Below are 22,799 nucleotides of genomic sequence, written 5' to 3' on the forward strand. Positions count from 1 at the left end.
TCTACATTTGTCCTCAGGTGGGTACTATGAAGTCTGAGTACTCTCGATCTTGTAATGCACTTTTTACATACAGCGAGCGTAGAAAGATAAGTAGTTACACACACTGACACAGCCCACCCTACGCTCTGAGCTGGTGTGTATCACCTGTCGCGAGTTCACTGATCTTGAAGTTAATGTAAAATGTTTCATATTAGATTTTGTGAAGGAGAAACTTTTATATTGACTGCAATTTTCTAACTGAAGCACTCGGTCTTAGCACATCCCGTTATTAGTACCTCATCCTCTTCCATGTCGCCTTTGTTTAAATCCACTGAGTATTTAAAAAAAATGATTTTTCAATCAGATTCAGAAAAATATTAATGTTCCAGAATCATAAAAGTATTAATGTTTGTAACAGTTTCAATGCGTGCAGCATTGCTCAGCACTGAGCCAATATCCAAAATTATCACTGAAGGTTATTCATTTATTAACTAATCTACTGACATTATTTGTATGAAGCTATTTTACGGCTGGCATTGCACTTTGCTGAGCCAAGATTGAATATTTTGTGCTGGCCGGAGTGGCCATGCGGTTCTAGGCGCTTCATTCTGGAACCGCGAAACCGCTACGGTCGCAGGTTCGAATCCTGCCTCGGGCATGGATGGTGTGATGTCCTTAGGTTAGTTAGGTTTAAGTAGTTCTAAGTTGTAGGGGACTGATGACCACAGATGTTAAGTCCCATAGTACTCAGAGCCACTTTGAATATTTTGTATGCCTACTGTGGAGAGAACAGAATACCAAGATTACATCAGTTGCGACTCATGAGCTAATGAAAATGTATTTCATTGCCTATTTGCATAGCGAATTTTATCAGTTTACTGCACTGGGCGCTGCCCATGAGACAGAGTAAATTTTAGAGGGTTTGATTTCGTTATATGGACTGCATACTGGTTTTCTATATTAAATTGTTAATTTTTTTGATTACAGTTAAACTGATTCAGCACACCTTTTGCTCAAAAACACAACACACAGTCAATTTGAATAACATATTTTTAAAGAACGTTACACTTGACAACAGCTCTGCCAGTCGTTCGCTTTGTGAAGTCTTTGATATTTAAAGTAGTCAAATACATATATTCTGTTTTCTCAACCAGTCTGTAGCAATAATAATAGTTACATTTTTTGGCGCAATGCAATTTATTAAACTGTATAAAAATTTTCCACAGTTCATCGGCATTCTTATGCTCCACTTTTTTTTTTATTGAGTTGAGTGTTGAAATTAGGTCTCTGGATTTGCACCCTGTGTGTGATTTAAGATGCCACGTAAAACTATTAAGCTTCCGGCACATAATCTTACAATTAAAGATACCGAAGTGGACGACTTTCCGATTATTGACAACACTGTTGAGAATGATAGTGACCACTCTGCGGTGCAACAGTTGCAAAGCACCACAGTAAACGTGAGTTCAGTTTCCAGAAATAATGAACAAATTCCTGACACTATAACTTCATCCACTAATTTGACTAGTAATCAGACGGTAGATTCCGGTATTGCAGACGCCGCTATTCTGCAAATGGCTGATGTGCACAGTTCAAAACTCTATTGTTTACCGAATGAGGTCAGTGATTTACCAACTTTACACACATTTTAATGAGATTGCCAATAGTATGTCAGAGGAAACAATAGTGCAAAGTGCTTAACTGTTCTTGGAAATGCGTCGGATTTTATTAGCGGTAATTGTGCAGATAATGCAACAAACGAGACGTCCATGGTTGTAGATGATGTCTCCACACCACAGAACACAACACAGGTAACATCCGACGCATCACTTGGAAGCGACGCTTCAAATCTCATGCAAATGATAATTAACCTGAATACTCAGTTGTTGTTGTTGTTGTTGTTGTCTTCAGTCCTGAGACAGGTTTGATGCAGCTCTCAATGTAACTCTATCCTGTGCAAGCTACTTCATCTCCCAGTACCTACTGCAACCTACATCCTTCTGAATCTGCTTAGTGTATTCATCTCTTGGTCTCCCTCTACGATTTTTACCCTCCACGCTGCCCTCCAATGCTAAATTTGTGATCCCTTGATGCCTCAAAACATGTCCTACCAACCGATCCCTTCTTCTAGTCAAGTTTTGCCACAAACTTCTCTTCTCCCCAATCCTATTCAATACCTCCTCATTAGTTACGTGATCTATCTACCTTATCTTCAGCATTCTTCTGTAGCACCACATTTCAAAAGCTTCTACTCTCTTCTTGTCCAAACTAGTTATCGTCCATGTTTCACTTCCATACATGGCTACATTCCAAACAAATACTTTCAGAAACGACTTCCTGATACATTAATCTATATTCGATGTTAACAAATTTCTCTTCTTCAGAAACGCTTTCCTTGCCATTGCCAGTCTACATTTTATATCCTCTCTACTTCGACCATCATCAGTTATTTAACTTCCTAAATAGCAAAACTACTTTACTACCTTAAGTGTCTCATTTCCTAATCTAATTCCCTCAGCATCACCCGATTTAATTTGACTACATTCCATTATCCTCGTTGTGCTTTTGTTGATGTTCATCTTATATCCACCTGTCAAGACACTGTCCATTCCGTTCAACTGCTCTTCCAAGTCCTTTGCCGTCTCTGACAGAATTACAATGTCATCGGCGAACCTCCAAGTTTTTACTTCTTCTCCATGAATTTTAATACCTACTCCGAATTTTTCTTTCGTTTCCTTTACTGCTTTTACTGCTTGCTCAATATATAGATTGAAGAACATCGAGGAGAGGCTATAACCCTGTCTCACTCCTTTCCCAACCACTGCTTCCCTTTCATGCCCCTCGACTCTTATTACTGCCATCTGGTTTCTGCACAAATTGTAAATAGCCTTTCGCTCCCTGTATTTTACCCCTGCCACCTTCTGAATTTGAAGGAGAGTATTCCAGTCAACATTGTCAAAAGCTTTCTATAAGTCTACAAATGCTAGAAACGTAGATTTGCCTTTTCTTAATCTTTCTTCTAAGATAAGTCGTTAGGTCAGTATTGCCTCACGTGTTCCAACATTTCTACGGAATCCAAACTGATCCTCTCCGAGGTCCGGATCTACCAGTTTTTCCATTCGTCTGTAAAGAATTCACGTTAGTATTTTGCAGCTGTGACTTATTAAACTGATAGTTCGGTAATTTTCACATCTGTCAGCAGCTGCATTCTTTGGGATTGGAATTATTATATTCTTCTTGAAGTCTGAGGGTATTTTGCCTGTCTCATACATCTTGCTCACCAGCTGGTAGATTTTTGTCATGACTGGCTCTCCCAAGGCCATCAGTAGTTCTAATGGAATGTTGTCTACTCCTGGGGCCTTGCTTTTACTCAGGTCTTTCAGTGCTCTGTCAAACTCTTCACGCAGTATCGTTTCTCCCATTTCATCTTCATCTACATCCTCTTCCATTTCCATAATATTGTCCTCAAGTACATCGCCCTTGTATAAACCTTCTGTATACTCCTTCCACATTTCTGCCTTCCTTTCTTTGCTTATAACTGGGTTGCCATCTGAGCTAGTGATATTCATACAAGTGGTTCTCTTTTCTCCAAAGGTCTCTTTATTTTCCTATAGGCAGTATCTATCTTACCCCTAGTGAGATAAGCTTCTACATCCTTACATTTGTCCTCTAGCCATCCCTGCTTAGCCATTTTGCACTTCCTGTCGATCTCATTTTTGAAACGTTTGTATTCCTTTTTGCCTGCTTTATTTACTGCATTTTTATATTTTCTCCTTTCATCAATTAAATTCAATATTTCTTCTGTTACCCAAGGATTTCTAGCAGCCCTCATCTTTTTACCTACTTTATCCTCTGCTGCCTTCACTACTTCATCCCTCAGAGCTACCCATTCTTCTTCTACTGTGTTTCTTTCCCCCATTCCTCTCAATTGTTCCTTTTGCTCTCCTTGAAACTCTGTACAACCTCTGGTTCTTTCAGCTTATCCAGATCCCATGTCCTTAAATCCCACCTTTTTGCAGTTTCTTCAGTTTTAATCTACAGGTCATAACCAATAGATTGTGGTCAGAGTCCACATCTGCTCCTGGAAATGTCCTACAATTTAAAACCTGATTCCTAAATCCCTGTTTTACCATTATATAATCTATCTGATACCTTTTAGTATCTCCTGGATTCTTCCATGTATACAACCTTTTTTATGATTCTTATGATTAAGTTATGCTCTGTCCAAAATTCTACCAGACGGCTTCCTCCTTCATTTCTTAGCCCCAATCCATAATCACCTACTATGTTTCCTTCTCTCCCTTTTCCTACTGACGAATTCCAGTCACCCATGACTATTAAATATTTGTCTCCCTTCACTACCTGAATAATTTCTTTTATCTCATCATACATTTCATCAATTTCTTCATCATCTGCAGAGCTAGTTGGCATATAAACTCGTACTACTGTAGTAGGCATGGGCTTTGTGTCTATCTTGGCCACAATAATGCGTTCACTATGCTGTTTGTAGTAGCTTACCAGCATTCCTATTTTCCTATTCATTATTAAACCAACTCCTGCATTACCCCTATTTGACTTTGTATTTATAACCCTGTATTCACCTGACCAAAAGTCTTGTTCCTCCTGCCACCGAACTTCACTAATTCCCACTATATCTAACTTTAACCTATCCATTTCCCTTTTTAAATTTTCTAACCTACCTGCCCGATTAAGGGATCTGACATTCCACACTCCGATCCGTAGAAGGCCAGTTTTCTTTCTCCTGATAACGACGTCCTCCTGAGTAGTCCCTGCCCGGAGATCCGAATGGGGGACTATTTTACCTCCGGAATATTTTACCCAAGAGGACGCCATCATCATTTAATCATACAGTAAAGCTGCATGTCCTCAGGAAAAATTACGGCTGTAGTTTCCCCTTGCTTTCAGCCGTTCGCAGTACCAGCACAGCAAGGCCATTTTGGTTAATGTTGCAAGGCCAGATCAGTGTATCATCCAGACTGTTGCTCCTGCAACTACTGAAAAGGCTGCTGCCCTTCTTCAGGAACCACATGTTTGTCTGGCCTCTCGACAGATACCCCTCCGTTGTAGTTGCACGGCCATCTGTATCACTGAGGCATGCAAGCCTCCCCACCAACGGCAAGGTCCATGGTTCGTGGGGGCAATAAATCAGTTACGACAAGAAATACAGGTTGACACTACCACTTAGTTCAATGAACAATTTTCGAGTATACGAGAAATACAAGTTGACACCTCCACTCAGTTCAATGAGCAATTTTCCACCATAAATTATGTGCTTAAATCGTACAGAGAAACGACTGATAACCGTTTCAAACAGGTAGACACAGATATTAAGTCCAGTGAAAATCGTCTTCGCGATAAAATTGAAGCGATAGCCAGGCAATGCGCAGACAGAGCCAAACCTTTGTGTGATGACATTAACGCTTTAAGATATCAATGTAGTGAAACCTGTAAAAAGCTTACAGATGAAATCCAATCAGTTAATGAAAGACTAGGTCAACAATACACTCTGTTACATGCACGTCTCAGTGTTCGCACTGAGACCTCAGAAATGCAATACAAAGACTATCCGTAAACACACAGAGGAAAACAATCAGATGTTACAGTCATTAGCAGTACAAAGACAGGAAGTAGAAGAGCAGTTGCTCACTAGTCTTACATCCTATGTTGATGCTAGTATAAATTCCGTTACAGGCGAGGTTAATAGAATGAAGCAATCACAGAACCAAAGACAGACAGATGTAATTCATTTCAAGACCACTGTTGACACACGAATCCAGAAAGTTGAAGAAAAATGCACGGATGACATTGAGTCGTAAAGTTCCCGTTTTCAACAAATAGAGTTGGTGCAGGACACCGACACAATTAAAGCAGGTTTAAAAAAGATGAACAAAACTACACGCAGACTACAGAAGCAAGTCGACGCTTTTAGTTCAAACAATTCCACACACATTTTTACGCTCACGGAAAGATGTGATGAGCTATCAGCAAGATTAGAATCACTTGAAAATCTAACCAGAAATAAATCAGACGACACAGCTTCCATTCCATTCACCGAATCTCAAGAATATCAGTACATGCAGGTAACATTAACCCAGCTTGGTGCAAATAACAGTTCGCTACATAGGAAAGTTGACTGTTTACATTAGGAAGTAGACAGAAAATTTTCTCCACGTGATCAGTTTCAAACTGACATTCCCCAGCAATAGGCACCTACTTTTCAGCCTCACAGTAATATGAAAAGACTACAAAGAGTGTGTGACTTTTGATACAAGCCACTTATCTCCCAATCAGTTCTTTTACGCCACCGAATCCTCTCAAAATCTACAACGCGAAGAATTCGACTGTAAACAGTTTCTATCTGTAAGGAAATTCAAGGTCTTTAGACATAACCTCGCAGTCGCATCAAAACTATCAACAACAAAGAAATTTTCATCACAAGCATGAAGGCAATAATCAAAAATTTAATCGTAATTTTGGCAACAGCGACTTTCATTACAATCAGCCCAGCATTCTCAGTTCATTCTTAATGAACCTAATGTTCGTTTCCATCCACCGCAGCATTCTGCAGGCCAAAAAAAAACGTACAGTACATATAATTGAACCATCACAGCAGTCTTCTACCGCGAATAAGCCCTCTAGTAATGCATGACTAGAAACTACCGACGCTGTTCAATCGGAAAATGTGCAGTGCAATTCTTCTACCCATAATATCGTCAGCAAAACATCACAACCTTCGACGGTATTATGTACACTTTATTACAAGAGAGGAAGTAGAGTATAAATTGTTCAGTAAGGTGAATGAATGAAAAGCTTCGTCCAACGAAGAGCGCCAACAGTTGCAGAATATTCTTTTACAGTACTCCGAAGTATTTAACAATGTACCAGGAATTATGTCCAGTTTTGTTTATGAATTTCAAGTAAAATCGCATGATACATTCAATGCAAAACATTATTCCACTTAGCTCATCTACAGAGATCAAGTCAAGCAAGAACTTCAGACTATGTTAGACCAAGGTATCATTGAACCAGCGGTTAGTCAATATATTAACCCCCTTCATGTTGTTAACAAAAAAGATGGCTCACTTCGTCTTGTGTTGGATTCACGTTAGATCAACGACATCATCATTACTGAAAGCGATCGTCCGCAAACGCTGGAAGAGCTCTTACAAAAATTTCGCGAAATGTCAGCCAATTCTACTCTGCAACTAATATCTGGATTCTGGCAAATTCAACTACGTCCTAATTGCAGAAAATACCTGCTTTCCTTTGTTTCAGTAACTGCTATCGTTTTTATAAATGGCCTTTTGGTTTAACAATTAGCTCCACTGCTTTCATCCGTGTGATAAATACTATTCTTCCAATTCAATTAAAAGACAGAATCACCAGTTACGTTGACGACATTCTAATTGCAGAACCTTCTTGGTTGGAACACAATTTTTTTCTTCGCATGCTATTGCAAACTTTTCTTACAGAAGGTGTTTCTGTGGACCTCAGTAAATCTCATTTTGGCAAGACTTCCATTAAATTTCTAGGTCACGTAATTTCGGCTAATGGCATTACGCCCGACCCTGACAAACTACAAGCAATACATTACAGTTCCGTCTATCAAAAAACAACTTCGCAGCTTACTCGGTTTGATCAATTTTTTTCGCCGTTTCATACACCACTCTGCACTTCAATAGATATCCTTAGAATGTGTTACCTTAATGGTAAAAATACTATGTGGTTGTGGGACGACCAAGCACAGTCTGAATTTCTCAGTTTAAAAAATGCTTTACTTAACGCTCCCCTTCTATCACATCCTGACATGACAAAGAATTTTTCGGTTGCTGCAGACAGTTCCAAGACTGCTCTTGGTGTCCTTGTATTTCAGGAAATAGAGGAAAATGGTACAACTGTTTCAAAGAACATCGCGTTTGCGAGTCACATCCTCACATTGGATGAAAGAAATTATTCTATCACTGAACTTGAAACATTATGTGTTGTTTGGGCTGTCATTAAATTTAGTTACTTTCGATATAGCAGACACACTGCACTATACACAGATCACAGAGCTATTCAATTTCTTTTATCAGCTAAATTCACACATGACAGACTCAGTCGTTGAAAACCTTATTTACGGGAATTTGATTGTCCACATCGCAGGAACCCAGAATACTGTAGCAGATGCGCTTTCTCGCTAACTGTGTAGTAACCAGCAAGAAATCGCCACTAAATTTTAACAAAGTAATTTGAGCCTTCTCCATATTAAACAAATAGGTTTTGAAAATTTTATTTCAGCGTCGTTAAACGACGCAACTAGCGGGGTGGATAGATCTGACTACCCAAAAGTCCCGTGGTGGAGAAAGTAATAAATTCCAGTTCCTGAGCGCCATCTACATTAGGATAGGTCACAGTGTTGTCCATGGCGTGAGGGGTGTTTGCTGGGTGGCGTCTCCTCGTGATATTGCTGTATACCATATAGCTACATACACATCAGGAAGCGCTATGTTCTTGAGCTGAATCTCTACTGCACTCTTTATTGGACTTTTGTGAAACAATAAGTAGGCTGAAGTTTTGAACTGTGATGATGTTATATTGTTGTGGAGAAACAGAGATCATGAGGAAATTAAAATTTGTTTCTGTCAAAGGGTTATTCGTTATAACTCTTCTTTATGTCCTTACAAATGTGTCGACAAAGTTTCATTGGCTTATGATCACTCGTTTTTGGTGAAGACCCTTTCAAGTAACCAACGCTTGATTATAACCAGCATGGATCAAAATCTACAGGAACTGGGAGAAAAATATAAAAAAATATAAAAAAACTGAGTTATGGCATTGTAGCTGATCGAGTTCTGAAATGGTGTTTGACAATCAAAACATTATGACTGGTGATCAATATACTTCGTTTGGTGATAGTCATTCGTCTTCTACCCATCGAGGGATAGAAAAGCGTCAGGAAATACTGAGCATGCTACCAATTAAACCATGCAAGGTTGCGGATACTTACCTCTGAAGAGAGCAGGATATGTTTCAGAGCGGAATGAGTAGATTAGGAAGAAGTATGGATGTTATTCGAAGGATTCTGTTTTTTCGAGTGAATGAAAATCATTTTTTTAAATGGAAAACAAGGAGTGAAGCTCATGTGTAAAGATAGAAATGGATATTGTATGATGTTTGGTGTATCTGGTATATGTTATAATAACGGTATTACATTTTGATGTAAATAAGTACAGTACAATAATCACTAATAGCTCATGAATTTTGAAATTACTGCATTGAGTGCTACTTGCTAACCTGAAACAATTCTTTACTAACCAATAAGATTAGCTGATCTTATCGGGATTCTGGTGGCCAATGCCTTATAATGTCTTCACCATTCGAAACCAATCTATTTTACATATAGAGAAAGGCTAGTGCACTGCATTGTTTTATGTTTGAAGACAGTGGATAATTTTTTGTTTCCGAAGTCCGATAGTAGTTGTTGTTGCCTAAAATTCCAGTAAAGTATGTCACAGTTTCTGGCGGAAATTTTACGCCGTTTGACTTCGAAAATGGGAAAACGCTACAAAACAAGCACGATATTCAAGAACTTCCCCTTGTTTCGTACTTGTAATATGCCAAAAAGTCTTTTCGGAATTCCAGCACACTGAAGTAATTGTATGGCAGCAACTTCTGTTAATCAGTACGACGAAAAATAGCTAATTCCACATTTTAATTGGCTCGATGACTAGTTTCGGGTGGGGACCCATTTTTAAGCCTTCCTACAGTGCAGAAGATCAAATTTACATTCATGTAATAAACAGATATTACCAAATTCATTAATCACATGTCAAAAATCCAGAATACATCGTTTCAAGACTTGCGTAACATAGACAAAAAATTGGTGTTTCCGAAAATGCAACGAACAGTTACGCATATACAGATAACTGGCACCCTATTCCTTCTGTTGTCGTAAGGCAACCTTGGGAAGGAGGTGCCCTATCAGGATATAGGAAATCTTCTGTATTTATTAAAATATTCTCAAACCATCAAAAATACTACAGTTAATAATGTAATAGTACAAGTCAACAACAAAATTAATACTTTTAAAATCTTTACCAAAAATAGTCAAATACTTAAAATCACTGAACAGTAAATACAGCAGCGCAACATACAGTTGGTATTAGAAAGTTGTATGCCATGTTAGAACGTAAAGATCATTAAATGTGAACAACAACATTAGCATTAAATGAAACCAAACTAAGGGAGATCAAAAAATCTTCATCACTTCCAACCCTTTATAAGCATAAAAGCTTTACCATAACAATATGTGAAAATAAAATAGTTTTCTCTGATATGTTCCAGGTAAAAACAGACATTAAACCACAAAGTTGTGTTTCATAAAGTATCAAAAATGTACTTGCCATCCTTATGGAAGACATAGAGAAATATCACATTTTATTATAGAAATAAATGTGTCAAATACTCTGCTATCTGTAGGAACCAAATACGTGACTCCTACATTGCACTTATCTCTGATTTTTATTATCTCTGTTTTTGAATGTAACGTTAATAACTCCAACTTTGTTTTTGCTGTAATAAACAGGAAAAAAATTCATGTTGGTGAATATTATGTATTACACTTCGATAGTAAAGGTTCTATTGAAGGAAGGATAAACGAGTGCTCACCTCTGATAAATTATTAGGTGAGACAAACCTAAATATCACACTTTCTAGATATTCTAATTATTATAGAAAGTTTCCGCTACACCATGTCGATGTGGAGTTGGAGAGACGCTGCTGAGATAGGTGAACCAACCTTCAAATAAACATGGCGACTTTCAACGTACTTAAGTGCACACAACACGAAATCTGCCACACTTCCGTATCACAAAATAGAACACACATACACTGTAAGTTTAGTTTCAATGGACATTTCAATACATCATTTTAAAACCAAGAATACAGCTAATCTTGTCTATAAAACCATAAAAAACAATAAAAATAACAGTATATTTTGTCTACCATTGGCAGGACTAATCTTGAGTCTTGAAAGGTACATACTATACATTAAAACACATTCTATTTATTACAGATATTGTATGTCTCATTATTAGGTAGTAATATTGTATTTCTTTTACATGTGTGATTGATGACTGTTGCAGAAAAGATATATATGCACAATCAAAAATTAAGATCACAATAACTATAACATCGGACGACTATGTGGACGTCTAGGAAAATTAGGTTATATTTTTATTTCTGTCTCTGCTGACACTTCTAAAGGGTGTAGAATGGAATTATTTGTGGTAGATAGGCACTTTCATTTTTGTAGCTTAGACATGGTCAGTGTGAATAATTTGTTTCTGTCAACTATACATGTGACGTTGTTGGAACACAGTTCACATTAGATTGTTTTTTGCGTGCTGTTTCAAAGTCAACAGTAACTGTTTTAATCATGTTGGAATCTGATTACGACAATCAGATTAGCAGATTAAAATATGTTTGGTTAAAAGAAAACAGCAGGCTAGAATGGCACAACAGTCAGAACAAAATATCCAGCAGGCGGTGAATGTATAGGAGCTTGCGGCTCCATTTACATTAATGTTGGCACATATTGAACAGATGTCAACGGCATTGACACCCGAATTTCTGAATTGCCAGGTGGCACTGCAGACAAAATTATTACAAAAATCAGGTCATAGAGTCATAGAAGGTACTTAACCATGCCATCCCACAAATTTAAATAAACAGAGAAGTTAAACTAACCAATTCGGACAATTCCGTGATCAACACATTTTCCAGATGCATTTGATACTTTAAAATCAAAATTCAAAGGGCAAGGTGAGTTAAAAAATTCTGTTGCCGAGCTGTCACAAGCAGTAGGAGACATTACTCGTGGATAGCATGATATTATCGACACACAACTCACACAACAAGCAGAACAGTTTATGGAGCTTTTCCACCAATGGTTAGAAGGCAAAGATAGCCAACTGACGACAACTATTGTACAAGAGAAGGTTCAGTCAACGGTAAATGAAGTCCTGTCAGATAAAGATTTTGCTGACCAATAATATTCAGAAGTTTGCAAGAAGCTCTAACTTAATTAAGTGAACAATTTTTTAAATGGCCTGTAATTATAGACAAATAAATGGAAAATGTCAAGCAGAAAATCAACAATCTATGTCATACTTCTCAGGATAATTACTCCATCATAGCTATAAGTGAATGCATGACAAAGAGCATTAGTCCAGACCCTGCACACAATCTTTTAAACAACATGGGCAAGTACAGACACCAACATCACCATATACAAATGTAATACCACATTATGTGAGTGATTATGCAGCATTACACATGGAAGAAAAATTACTTAAGTATTGACAATTTACATCTTTTAATCCACAGAAGAAAACTGAACTCCCAATCGTTTCATCCGTGCATTTAAAGGTGTTTTACCTAGAATCTAGTCTTAAAGTCTGAAGGTAAGCTATGTGAATGGACACATCTTATATGATGAAGCCCTTTAGGCAGCTGAATCTGCAGAAACTTGCAATACACATGCTAAATTTGAGAATGCATTTATTGCAAAGTATTGCTCCGCTGTAATACAAGATAGAATCTGTAAGCAGATTTGCAATCTAGAACCATACAATACATGGTCAGGTACTGCATGCAAATACTTTGAGTGGTAGCATAATAAGATGACATATTTGTCAGACCAGTATCTACCACAGATATTATCAGAATATTAAAAGCGAAGCTACCACTTGACATTCAGAATAGATTGCTACATGTCTATTATATCAATTCTGACGAATTTTTGTCAGCACAGGATGCAATAGATATGTTGATGGAACACGTAAAAGCCAGAGGTAACAATGACAATGGCCAGAAAGGATTAGTCAAATGGGATAGAAGAACCATCAGCAGAATTCGAATACTGATGAGAATCAACAAGGAGGTTCTCACAATACTATGTACAATATTGCGAGTAGCTTATGGAATGGAAACAGGAATAGCCATGGCAATAAATACACAAACTAGAGATAAGATAGACACTACACTCCCGGCTATCAACAAAATCTAGCATCACATTGAAATACGAATTCTAACAATCAGTCAAATGCTAATGAGGCAAGCGTTGACTGGAGAAATCATCCACCTATTATTACTGACATTATTGATAAACAACCTGTATCTACCAATCAGCGCCATGATAACTAAGTGTGATCAACTTCAGCCATGGAAGGCTGGTTGGAATAAGTGAATGGGTCTGTGACAGTAATATTAGGATGATATTGTATAAACATGGAGCTTACATTTGGGATGAACTATTACTTGGTGACCAACCCTGTAATTTTAAATGGAAAAAATGTCAAAAGCTGCTATCTACGATATTATGGGATTCAATATTTTGAAAATCTTGGACACTGGTGCAAGCATGAATGTTGTCTCCATGACTTTTATGAAGCAGTTACAGGAAGGAGCTAATTTTCCAACCTTACTCATGGTGAACTGAAAGATGCTTGATGCTGTAGGAGGATACTCCCATTCAATGAAACTACAAACAGGAATTAAAATGGTCTTCAGTTTGGAGCCATTGATTGCCCATGCCTGGTAAAACATAATCTTTTTGTGGACTTGATTTTATGGCATGAATTACTGAGAGAGATAAATGCAATAATAGCATTTGTTTCCAGTTAACTCATGCTAACTAAAGACAGAGATCCTCTAACAGTCAGTCTGGTTCAGAAACGAGAATTACATGGGTTCTGTTGTCAAGGAAATGCAACAAAAATAATAACTCATGATACTGACAGGAGGATCACCAACCCATTTATCAATTCTTCTAATTTAAGACTATCAGAACAAATTAACCGAAGCCCTAATGCTACAGCAAAAGATAGAATTAAGACAACTGCTGTATGATATTTGATGAGAAGCCAGGCAGAAAAAAGGATATCCATCCCATGTAACTGTGAAATCGCATAAAACGTTATGTCACAGTTGTACATCCCATGGGTGCTAAGGGCTGCCACCGACCGAGAAATACAGTGAATGCCTAGGTAGGGCATTACATAACCATGCAACAGTGAATATTACAGTCCATTACTCAGGATACCCAAATGAGTTGCGAGTGTTCATTTGGTTCTGGACGCCAGAGAAATAAATAAAATAATTCTTCCAGTGAGGACACAACCTCCAAATACAGAAGAGTTAATTCAAAACTTTCCTGGTATCAATGTTATCATCACAATAGATTTTAGATCTTTGTTTTGGCAACTAGCACTAGACATGGAATCGTGGAAGTATAGAGCATTCATTTATTTGGGATGTAGTTAACAATGTACAGTATTACCATTTGGAATACTTAGCTGTATTCATCTCAGCACTAGACACTGTGTTGGGACATGAGTTATATGATTTGGTTACACTGTTTGTTCATGATACATTAATTGCAACACCAGTTTGGTAGCATGAGATTCTAAGACATGTCCTGGAAAACTTTCGACAATCAGGGGTAACTGCCAACCTCAAGAAGTCAAGGGTTGCACTGAAAAATGTCAACTTCCTTGGGCATTTAATTTCTTCATATGGGATTTTACCTACAAAAAAAGATTGGTGCTGTAGAGAACACACCATCACCATGCAATAAAATGCAATTGAATGCATTTCTAGGATTAGCCTCATTTTACTGCCGTTTTACAGAAAATTAAGTCCTAAATTTAGAGGCGTAAAGAAGAACTTGTCATGGCAGTGGACTCATGAGCGACAGATAATATTCGACAATACAAAACCTACTCTTGTTAATGCATCATTATTACATCATCGAGTCATGACAATAGATTTTGGAATAATGATAGATGCCTCATCCTGTGGAGTAAGAGCCAGCCTATTTCAGATTCAGTTAGTCGATGGATTACCTACTTTTTGAGCCATAGCTTTTGCAAGTCACATGCTTACAAACTATGAAAAAGCATACATGACTACAGAATTGTAAGCATTGTCAATGTAATGGGCGTTCCTCAAATTTCGTTATTATCTGGCTGGAGCAGATGCAAAGGTATATTGCGAACATGAAGCACTCAGCTTTTTGAATAACTGCAAGCTTTTACATCCATGATTAGCCCAATGGACGCTCATTGTACAGGAAATTTCGTTTTGAGATTATTTATGTATATGACAAATAAAATATTATTGCAGATACCTTATCAATACTACTAGAAGGACTAACATATGCTACTGAAATTGAAGAACAAACAACAGCGTTTAAAGTTGTGTCTATGAAGGATGTAGAAAATCGTCAATCCTATCTTAGAATGTGCAGACAGATGGCATACCCACAGTGAACTGATCCTCATTGGAATCATCCATCAGATTCAAGTAGAAAGTTCACCAAGAATAGAGAGCTTTGTCAATTACATGATAATGTTTTATTTCGCAGAAGACATCCTCAGTCAAATAATTGTTGTGTAGAGAAATTAATCTGGCATCTGGGGTCACTGTGGAGTTTACAGATGTTCATAAAAGATTGGAAGAAACTGTCATGTTTCTGATCTAAGAAGAAATTTCCAGCAAATAATAAAAATATCTCAAAAGGTTAAATCTTCAAACCATAGCGCCCAAGGAATTTAACATTCAATCGTCATAGAAGAACCACTATGAGTTGTGGATGCTGATGTAGTGGACCACTATCTCGTGGGAGGGGAAATGTTAAATACATTGTAGGATTTTACGACCTATTTACCAAATGTGTAAATCTGTATCCAACCAAGAAGTATATTGTGCAGTCCATCATCGACAGATTGATTCCATTTTGCACGTTGGCAAGCCACATATACTACTGTCAGACAATGCTGCCAGTTTTATGAGATACAGGTGGGGGAGTTATTTACAAAACAATGGGAATAGGCAAATTTTGATCTTCAAGTTCCATTGTGAACTGAACAGATCTACCTGCACATATTGCTATCATAAATGTTGTGGGTGTACTATTTACAGTCATTTGAAGAAGAATACAATTATTTGACTCACTCATGAACTGAGAATATGCCAACAGAACTTCTGTCGAATAAAAAGGAAAACAAAAAGTGGATCAATTGTTTACCGAAAATGACAGCTATAGAAGAATCTAGAGAGGCCAAGATCCATCGATCATTAGATACGACAATGGCAAAACCACAAGGAAGGAAGCAGTACTGTGAGCAACAATTGAAGAGGATGCAGCTGTAGCCAGTTGTGACAAAGGTGTTTCCAAACTCATCCGAAGGCGTCATTACTTAAGAAGAAAAACAAAAAATAGTCTGTTGTGTACTCACGACTGTATGGAATTACATCAATACTGAATCTCGATGCATTTGTCTTATGCTTTGCAACTAGTAACAACGTGAAAGGGATATACCCTCATCATTTAACAAACAACACTCAGATATATCATTAGTTGACACATGATTTTGCCATGGTATATATTATGTTGCTTGTTTCTATTCATGTCAGTATTACGTTTATGTGACATTACTGTTTTATAATGCCGTTTTGTTATTTTTTCACATTATTATGTTTGTAGTGATAGGTTTTAAAGCGAGTGATCTGTTCCTGCCTTACACACAAAGAAAACACACCCAACTACATCTCTGTACAGCTAAATCTCAGTTTTTTGCTTGGGTTATCAGTCAACTGACTGGTTTGATGTAGCCCACCACGAATTCCTCTCCTCTGCCAGCCTTTTCATCTCACAGTAGCACTTGCAACCTATGTCCTCCACTATTTGCTGGATGTATTCCAGTCTCTGTCTTCATCTACAGTTTTTGCTCTCAACAGCTCCCACTAGTCCCACGAAGACATTACCAATGTCTTAACAGACGTCCTATCATCATGCTCCCTCTATTTGTCACTTTATTCCACATATTTCTTTCCTCTCCAAGTCTGTGCAGATCCTCCTAATTTTTTTCGTCATCAGTCCACCTCATTTTCAACATCCATCTGTAGCACCACATTTCAGTTGCTTCAGTTCTATTTCTGTTCTGGTTTTTCCGCAGTCCATATTTCACTGCCATACAATGCTGTACTCCGGTTGTGCATTCGCAGACATTTCTTCCTCAAATTAATGCCTGTGTTTGATACTATAGACTTCTCTTGTCATGGAGTGCCCTTTTCGCCAGTGATAGTCTGCTTTTGATGTCCTTCTTGCTCTGTCTGTCATTGGCTGTTTTGCTGCCTAGGTGGCAGAATTCCTCGACATCATCTACTTCATGACCATCAATCCTGATATGAAGTTTCTCCCTGTTCTCATTTCTGCTACTTCTCATTACTTTCATCTTTCTTCACTTTACTCTCAATTCATAATCTGTACTTATTATACTGTTCATTCTTTTCAACAGATCATGTTATTCTTGTTCACTTTCACTCAGAATAGCTATGCCATCAACGAATAATATCATTAATATCCTTTCACCTTGAATTTTGATTCCACTCATGAAACTTTCTTTTACTTCCATCATTGCTTCTTTGATGTGCAGATTGAACAGTAGAGGCGAAAGACTACATCCCTGTCTTACACTCGTTTTAATCCTCACACTTCGTTCTTGGTCATCCATTCTTATTATTCCCTCTCGGCTCTTGTACATATTGTATTTACCCGTCTCGCCCTATAGCTGACCCCTATTTTTCTCAGAATTTCGAACATCTTCCACCATTTTGCACTTTCGAACTCTTTTCCAGGTCGAAAAATCCTATAAACATGTTTTTATTATTCTTTAGACTTGCTTCCATTATCAACTGCAATGTCAGAATTGTCTCTCTGGTGCCTTTACCTTTTCTGAAGCCAAATTGATCTCATCTAACACATCCTCAATTTTCTTTTCCATTCTGCAGTATGTTATTCTTGTCAGCAACTTGGATGCATGAGCCTTTAAGCTGATAGTGCAATAATTCTCACACTCGTCAGATCTTGCAGTCTTCGGAACTCTCCATTTTGTTGCCACTTCCCCCAAATGATTTTAGAAATTCTGATGGAATGTTATCTATCTCTTCTGCCTTATTCGATGTTAAGTCTTCCAAAGCTCTCTTAAATTCTGATTCTAATACTGGAACGCCTGCCTCTTCTAAATCGACTCGTCTTTCTTCTTCTATCATATCAGACAAATCTTTCCCTTTACAGAGGCCTCAAATGTATTCTTTACATCTAGCCGCTCTCTCCTCTGCATTTAGCAGTGGAATTCCCGTTGCATTCTTAATATTACCATTCTTTCTTTTAATATCACCGATGGTTGTTTTGACTAATCTCAATTATACTTATCTATTACTAACACACATATCTGTCTGATGTCTATTCGACTCCTCTGGGCATTTTGTGGCCTTTAGACCTTTTTTTGTAGTTAGGATACCTATCCCCATGAGTGAATCAGTAGACATGGATATAAAAACGTACGAACTAAGATATAGCTGCAATCCATGCAAGTACCCATTGTAATTTGCCAGCCATTAGCTTACTTGTAAAAAAAGAGTGTAAGGACTTCTGTGTTTAGAAATGACTATGGGACCATCTACATTCTAAAGACATGCGGACACATTGTTTTCAGAGAACAATTTACTCTCCTGTGCACTGACTTTCAAAGACACATAACGATGTGCATAAACTTTGTGTAGTGATTAAAATGAGCTTTGTACTGAAACATCAACCCGTAATTATGTAATAAACTGTGCTACCATGTGATGTAATATGATCTGTCATGAACGCTAAATCACTGTCATAGACTGTGATCAGGTGTGTCTGCACGATTTGCAAAACGCTGTCGTGTCGTAAAAGATCATTACACTTTCAGGAGTGGTGTGCTACAATTATTAGGTGAAGTGGTCACCAAAAACATTTTGTGTTGTCATGATAATCGAAAGAACATTACGCTCTGAAGTTTTCGCTAATTTATGCAGACCAGAGGCTACAGATTAGTTGTGTTTGAGTTCCTAAGATTCTCCTGGGCTAACGTGAATCCGAATCTCTAACAACAAGGGATTCGTCGTGCGAGGATGAATTGTGTATAAGATTACATCCTTTTCTTACAGGCACAGTTTGCAGAAATTCGCCGTCAAAATTCTAATACCCTTTTACAATGACTGCTGCATGTCCCATCATTGAGCTATTTCCTGTACCAACCCATGGAAAGATTATGTCCATGTCCAACGCCCATCCTGAACATGTCTTCGTTCAATTCAGATTTTGTCTGATTGTCCCGTCAACTTCATCATCGTCTACCAACTACACGGTGACAGAGACATCAACTGTATATTAAGAAGAACGCGAAGTTCAATTTCTGTCATATCAGACATGTGTCTGAGTAACTTTTTTACAATAAGCCTAGGACACTGACAAGTTTATCGAACGTTATTCAACAGACATATTTAGTTCAATCAATATACATTGATACAAAAATCGCAATTTTCAATGCTGAAGGCCTTGATGCGGTTTTTTTTCAGAAACTGACAGGAGTGCATAAGTTCAAAAAATGGTTCAAATGGCTCTGAGCACTATGTGACTGAACATCTATGGTCATCAGTCCCCTAGAACTTAGAACTACTTAAACCTAACTAACCTAAGGACAACACACAACACCCAGCCATCATGAGGCAGAGAAAATCCCTGACCCCGCCGGGAATCGAACCCATGAACCAGGGCGCGGGAAGCGAGAACGCTACTGCACGGCCGAGTGTATAGGTCCCCCGGTAGTTATAGTGTACTAAACAGTGAAGTTTCTACGGCTGAATGCGAGAAAACTAAAATGTCAGAGTGTGTTGGAACGACTTCTTTCTATATTGCGAATTGGTACACAAAATATCCCAATAGAGGAAACCGTTCTCTTATCAAGAATAACATTTTGCACAATACTACAATGATTAACTGGGATCTAATTGAGTTTCTTGATCCCCTCCAGTCCAGTCTATCATATAATTACTTTGGTTTTGATAATAAGGTCTACCAATTGCCATATGGTCTTGCGATAGGCAATTGCCTCTTAGGCTAAAAGACTGGCGTTTTTATTAATAATCTGGAGATTAGAAGCCTCCAGCTAGTATTTACTTCCCCTCTGTCCCTTCGCCCCCTCCACCTCACTTCCACATTTCGTAAAAATACATTTACATTTTACAGTCCATAGTTCAATTCTTGCAATTACCATTTGTTTCTTTAGTGCTCCCCGTTATTATTATGTTGTATTGATGATATGCTGAGGAATTCAGCTTTCGGTTTCTGTGTGCACTGTTGTCTGTGGTGTTCATAGGCTGTTGCTCGTTGGATAATGAAGTTTCTGTGTTTGTTGTGTGCCTTTACGCTGTATATGTGCATGGCTGATTTTGAAGCTTGGTTTACTGATTGATTATGTAGTCTTCGCCACTAAATTATTTTAAAAAATCGTTTGGGTTCCTTTTCGTTAGCATAGCTGTATGATTACTCCGGAGTAATGTATATGTATGGGTTCTCTGTTGAATACTGTAGTTCTTATTTACTTGATAATAAATTAGTGAAGAGTCGTTTGTGGCCCAATTCCAGTAATTTTGTTTTATTAATATTGATATTATTTACATTCTTCCCTTGTTGCTCTTCCCCCCCCCCCATTTCACAGCCATATATCCTCCCCTCTCTGTCTTCTCTCCCCCCTCCCCCTATAACCACAATCCCACCCTACATGCCAATGAGTGTTTGTGCTATGTCTTTCCTAAGGATGGCAAGTTCATTTTTGGTATTTTGTGAAAGACAACTTTGTGGTTTAATGTCTGTTCTTACCTGGGACATGATAGAAAAACGGTTTTATCTTCATATATTTTGAAGAGTTTGCTATGGTAAAGTTTTTGTGCTTTTAAAGGGTTGGAAGTGATGAAGATTTTTTAATCTCCTGTTATTTTTGTTTCTTTTAATACTAATGTTGTTGTTCACGTTTAATGATTTTTATGTTCCAACATGGCATACAACTTACTAATACGCATCGTGTATGGAGCTGCTGTGTTTTATACTGTTTAGTGATTTTAAGCATTTGACTATTTTTGGTAGAGATTGTAAAAGTATTAATTTTATTGTTGTCTTGTACTGTTATTGTATTAATCATTGTATTTTTGTTGATTGGAGAATATTTTAGTAAATCCAAAAGATTCGCTATATTCTGATAGGGCCCCACATTCCTGTGGTTTCCTTACAGCAGCAGAGGGAGTAGACTCAGTGGCAGCTGCTGTTGAAAGTAGTCTACTGGGCCACACTTGTATGTGGCACCTGAATACGATAATAATATTAATGTAGACTAAACTGAAATTAATATATTATAAACGATGTATGTGTCTGATAGGTTTTAATAAAGTGAATCGCTGACTGTGCACGACTGCAAATTCTCGAATATATGTATCCGAATGGCCACTAGAGCATCGTGTAAAAATCTCAAATGTATCAATAAGAACATTTCGAGATTTTATGATAAAAACTGTTCCCTTTTAAATAACATATTTATACATTGTACATATAAAAAAATACGTTGCCTATATCTGTCCAAATATTCATTAGAGTAACGTGTAATAATATGAAGTAAATCGGTCAAGAGTATCATGTAAAAACCGAAGTAAATGGAGGTCGTAGTCACACTCTAAAATAAAAAAATAATATTCTTAGTTCTCCATTTGACATTGTCTACTTTTGAACTCTGGGTGCCACAAGTTAAACCGCCCAGTGTGGCCGAGCAGTTCTAGGCTCTTCAGTCTGGAACCACACAACCATTAAGGTCACAGGTTCGAATCCTGCTTCAGGCATGGATGTGTGTGATGTCCTTAGGTTAGTTAGGTTTAAGTAGTTCCAAGTTCTAGGGGACTGATGACCTTAGATGTTAAGTCCCATAGTGATCAGAGCCATTTTTGAGCCACAAGTTAAAAGGAATTCATCTGTTTCGTACTTTTTATTACTTTTCTAGTTGTTGGAGCACTTATTCTATTAATTAAATTATTCAAAAATAAAAGTAGTTATTATTGCCCATATATTTATATATGTCCAAATATTTATTTACCTATAAATATTCCCCCTTTGGTGTTTTGTAAATGCTTTCACATGTTCTTGGAATTAATTTGGTTGATGTTCACTGTGGTATATGAGTGCGACTAGAGCAGTTCTCTCTTGTATCAAGCGATTGTAGTGTCACGGTGATGTTGTCCTCTGCTTGTATGGCACTTCTGAAGTGAGTGTTCTGTTTTGTAATATGAGAAGCCACTTTAGTGAGCATATACTGAAGTGCACCCTCTCATCCATTCATAAGTCCTTCACTTGCAGCTCTCGTAAGAAACTTTGCTGAATGCTTTTATTATATCTCGATGTAAGACCCATGGCTTCACATAAGTATGTTTCCATTTTTTCTTTTATCTTTTCTTCCAAATGCACACATAATGCAATTGTGGTACAAGCAACTGCAGTGCATAGTAACAAGTAATTCTTGTCTGCCATATTGAAATCTTACAAAAAATATGACAGCCACAAAAGATCTTTGACGAATATTTGATTATATTTCGCTGTCAGAGAAATATGAATAGTTAAAATGGCCTCTGCTCTGCAGAAAGAATATTAAACAGCCATGCAAAAAACTGTGGATCACTAAGGGGATTAAAGTATCCTGTGAAAGGAACATGGAAATGTATGTTTTGGCTCAAACAGAGACATTGCAGTAGTTGTGCACTACAAAAACTACTCAAAATTACTAAGAAAGTTCATTAAAAATATTACCACTGAATTGAATGTAAGGGTTATAAATGACGGGTCACAGGTAGCAAGTGTATTTAATAACAATTTCGTAAACACATTAGAAATTATAGGGACC

Source organism: Schistocerca gregaria, chromosome 2, assembly GCF_023897955.1.
Source record: "Schistocerca gregaria isolate iqSchGreg1 chromosome 2, iqSchGreg1.2, whole genome shotgun sequence".
In the NCBI taxonomy this organism is placed as follows: domain Eukaryota; kingdom Metazoa; phylum Arthropoda; class Insecta; order Orthoptera; family Acrididae; genus Schistocerca; species Schistocerca gregaria.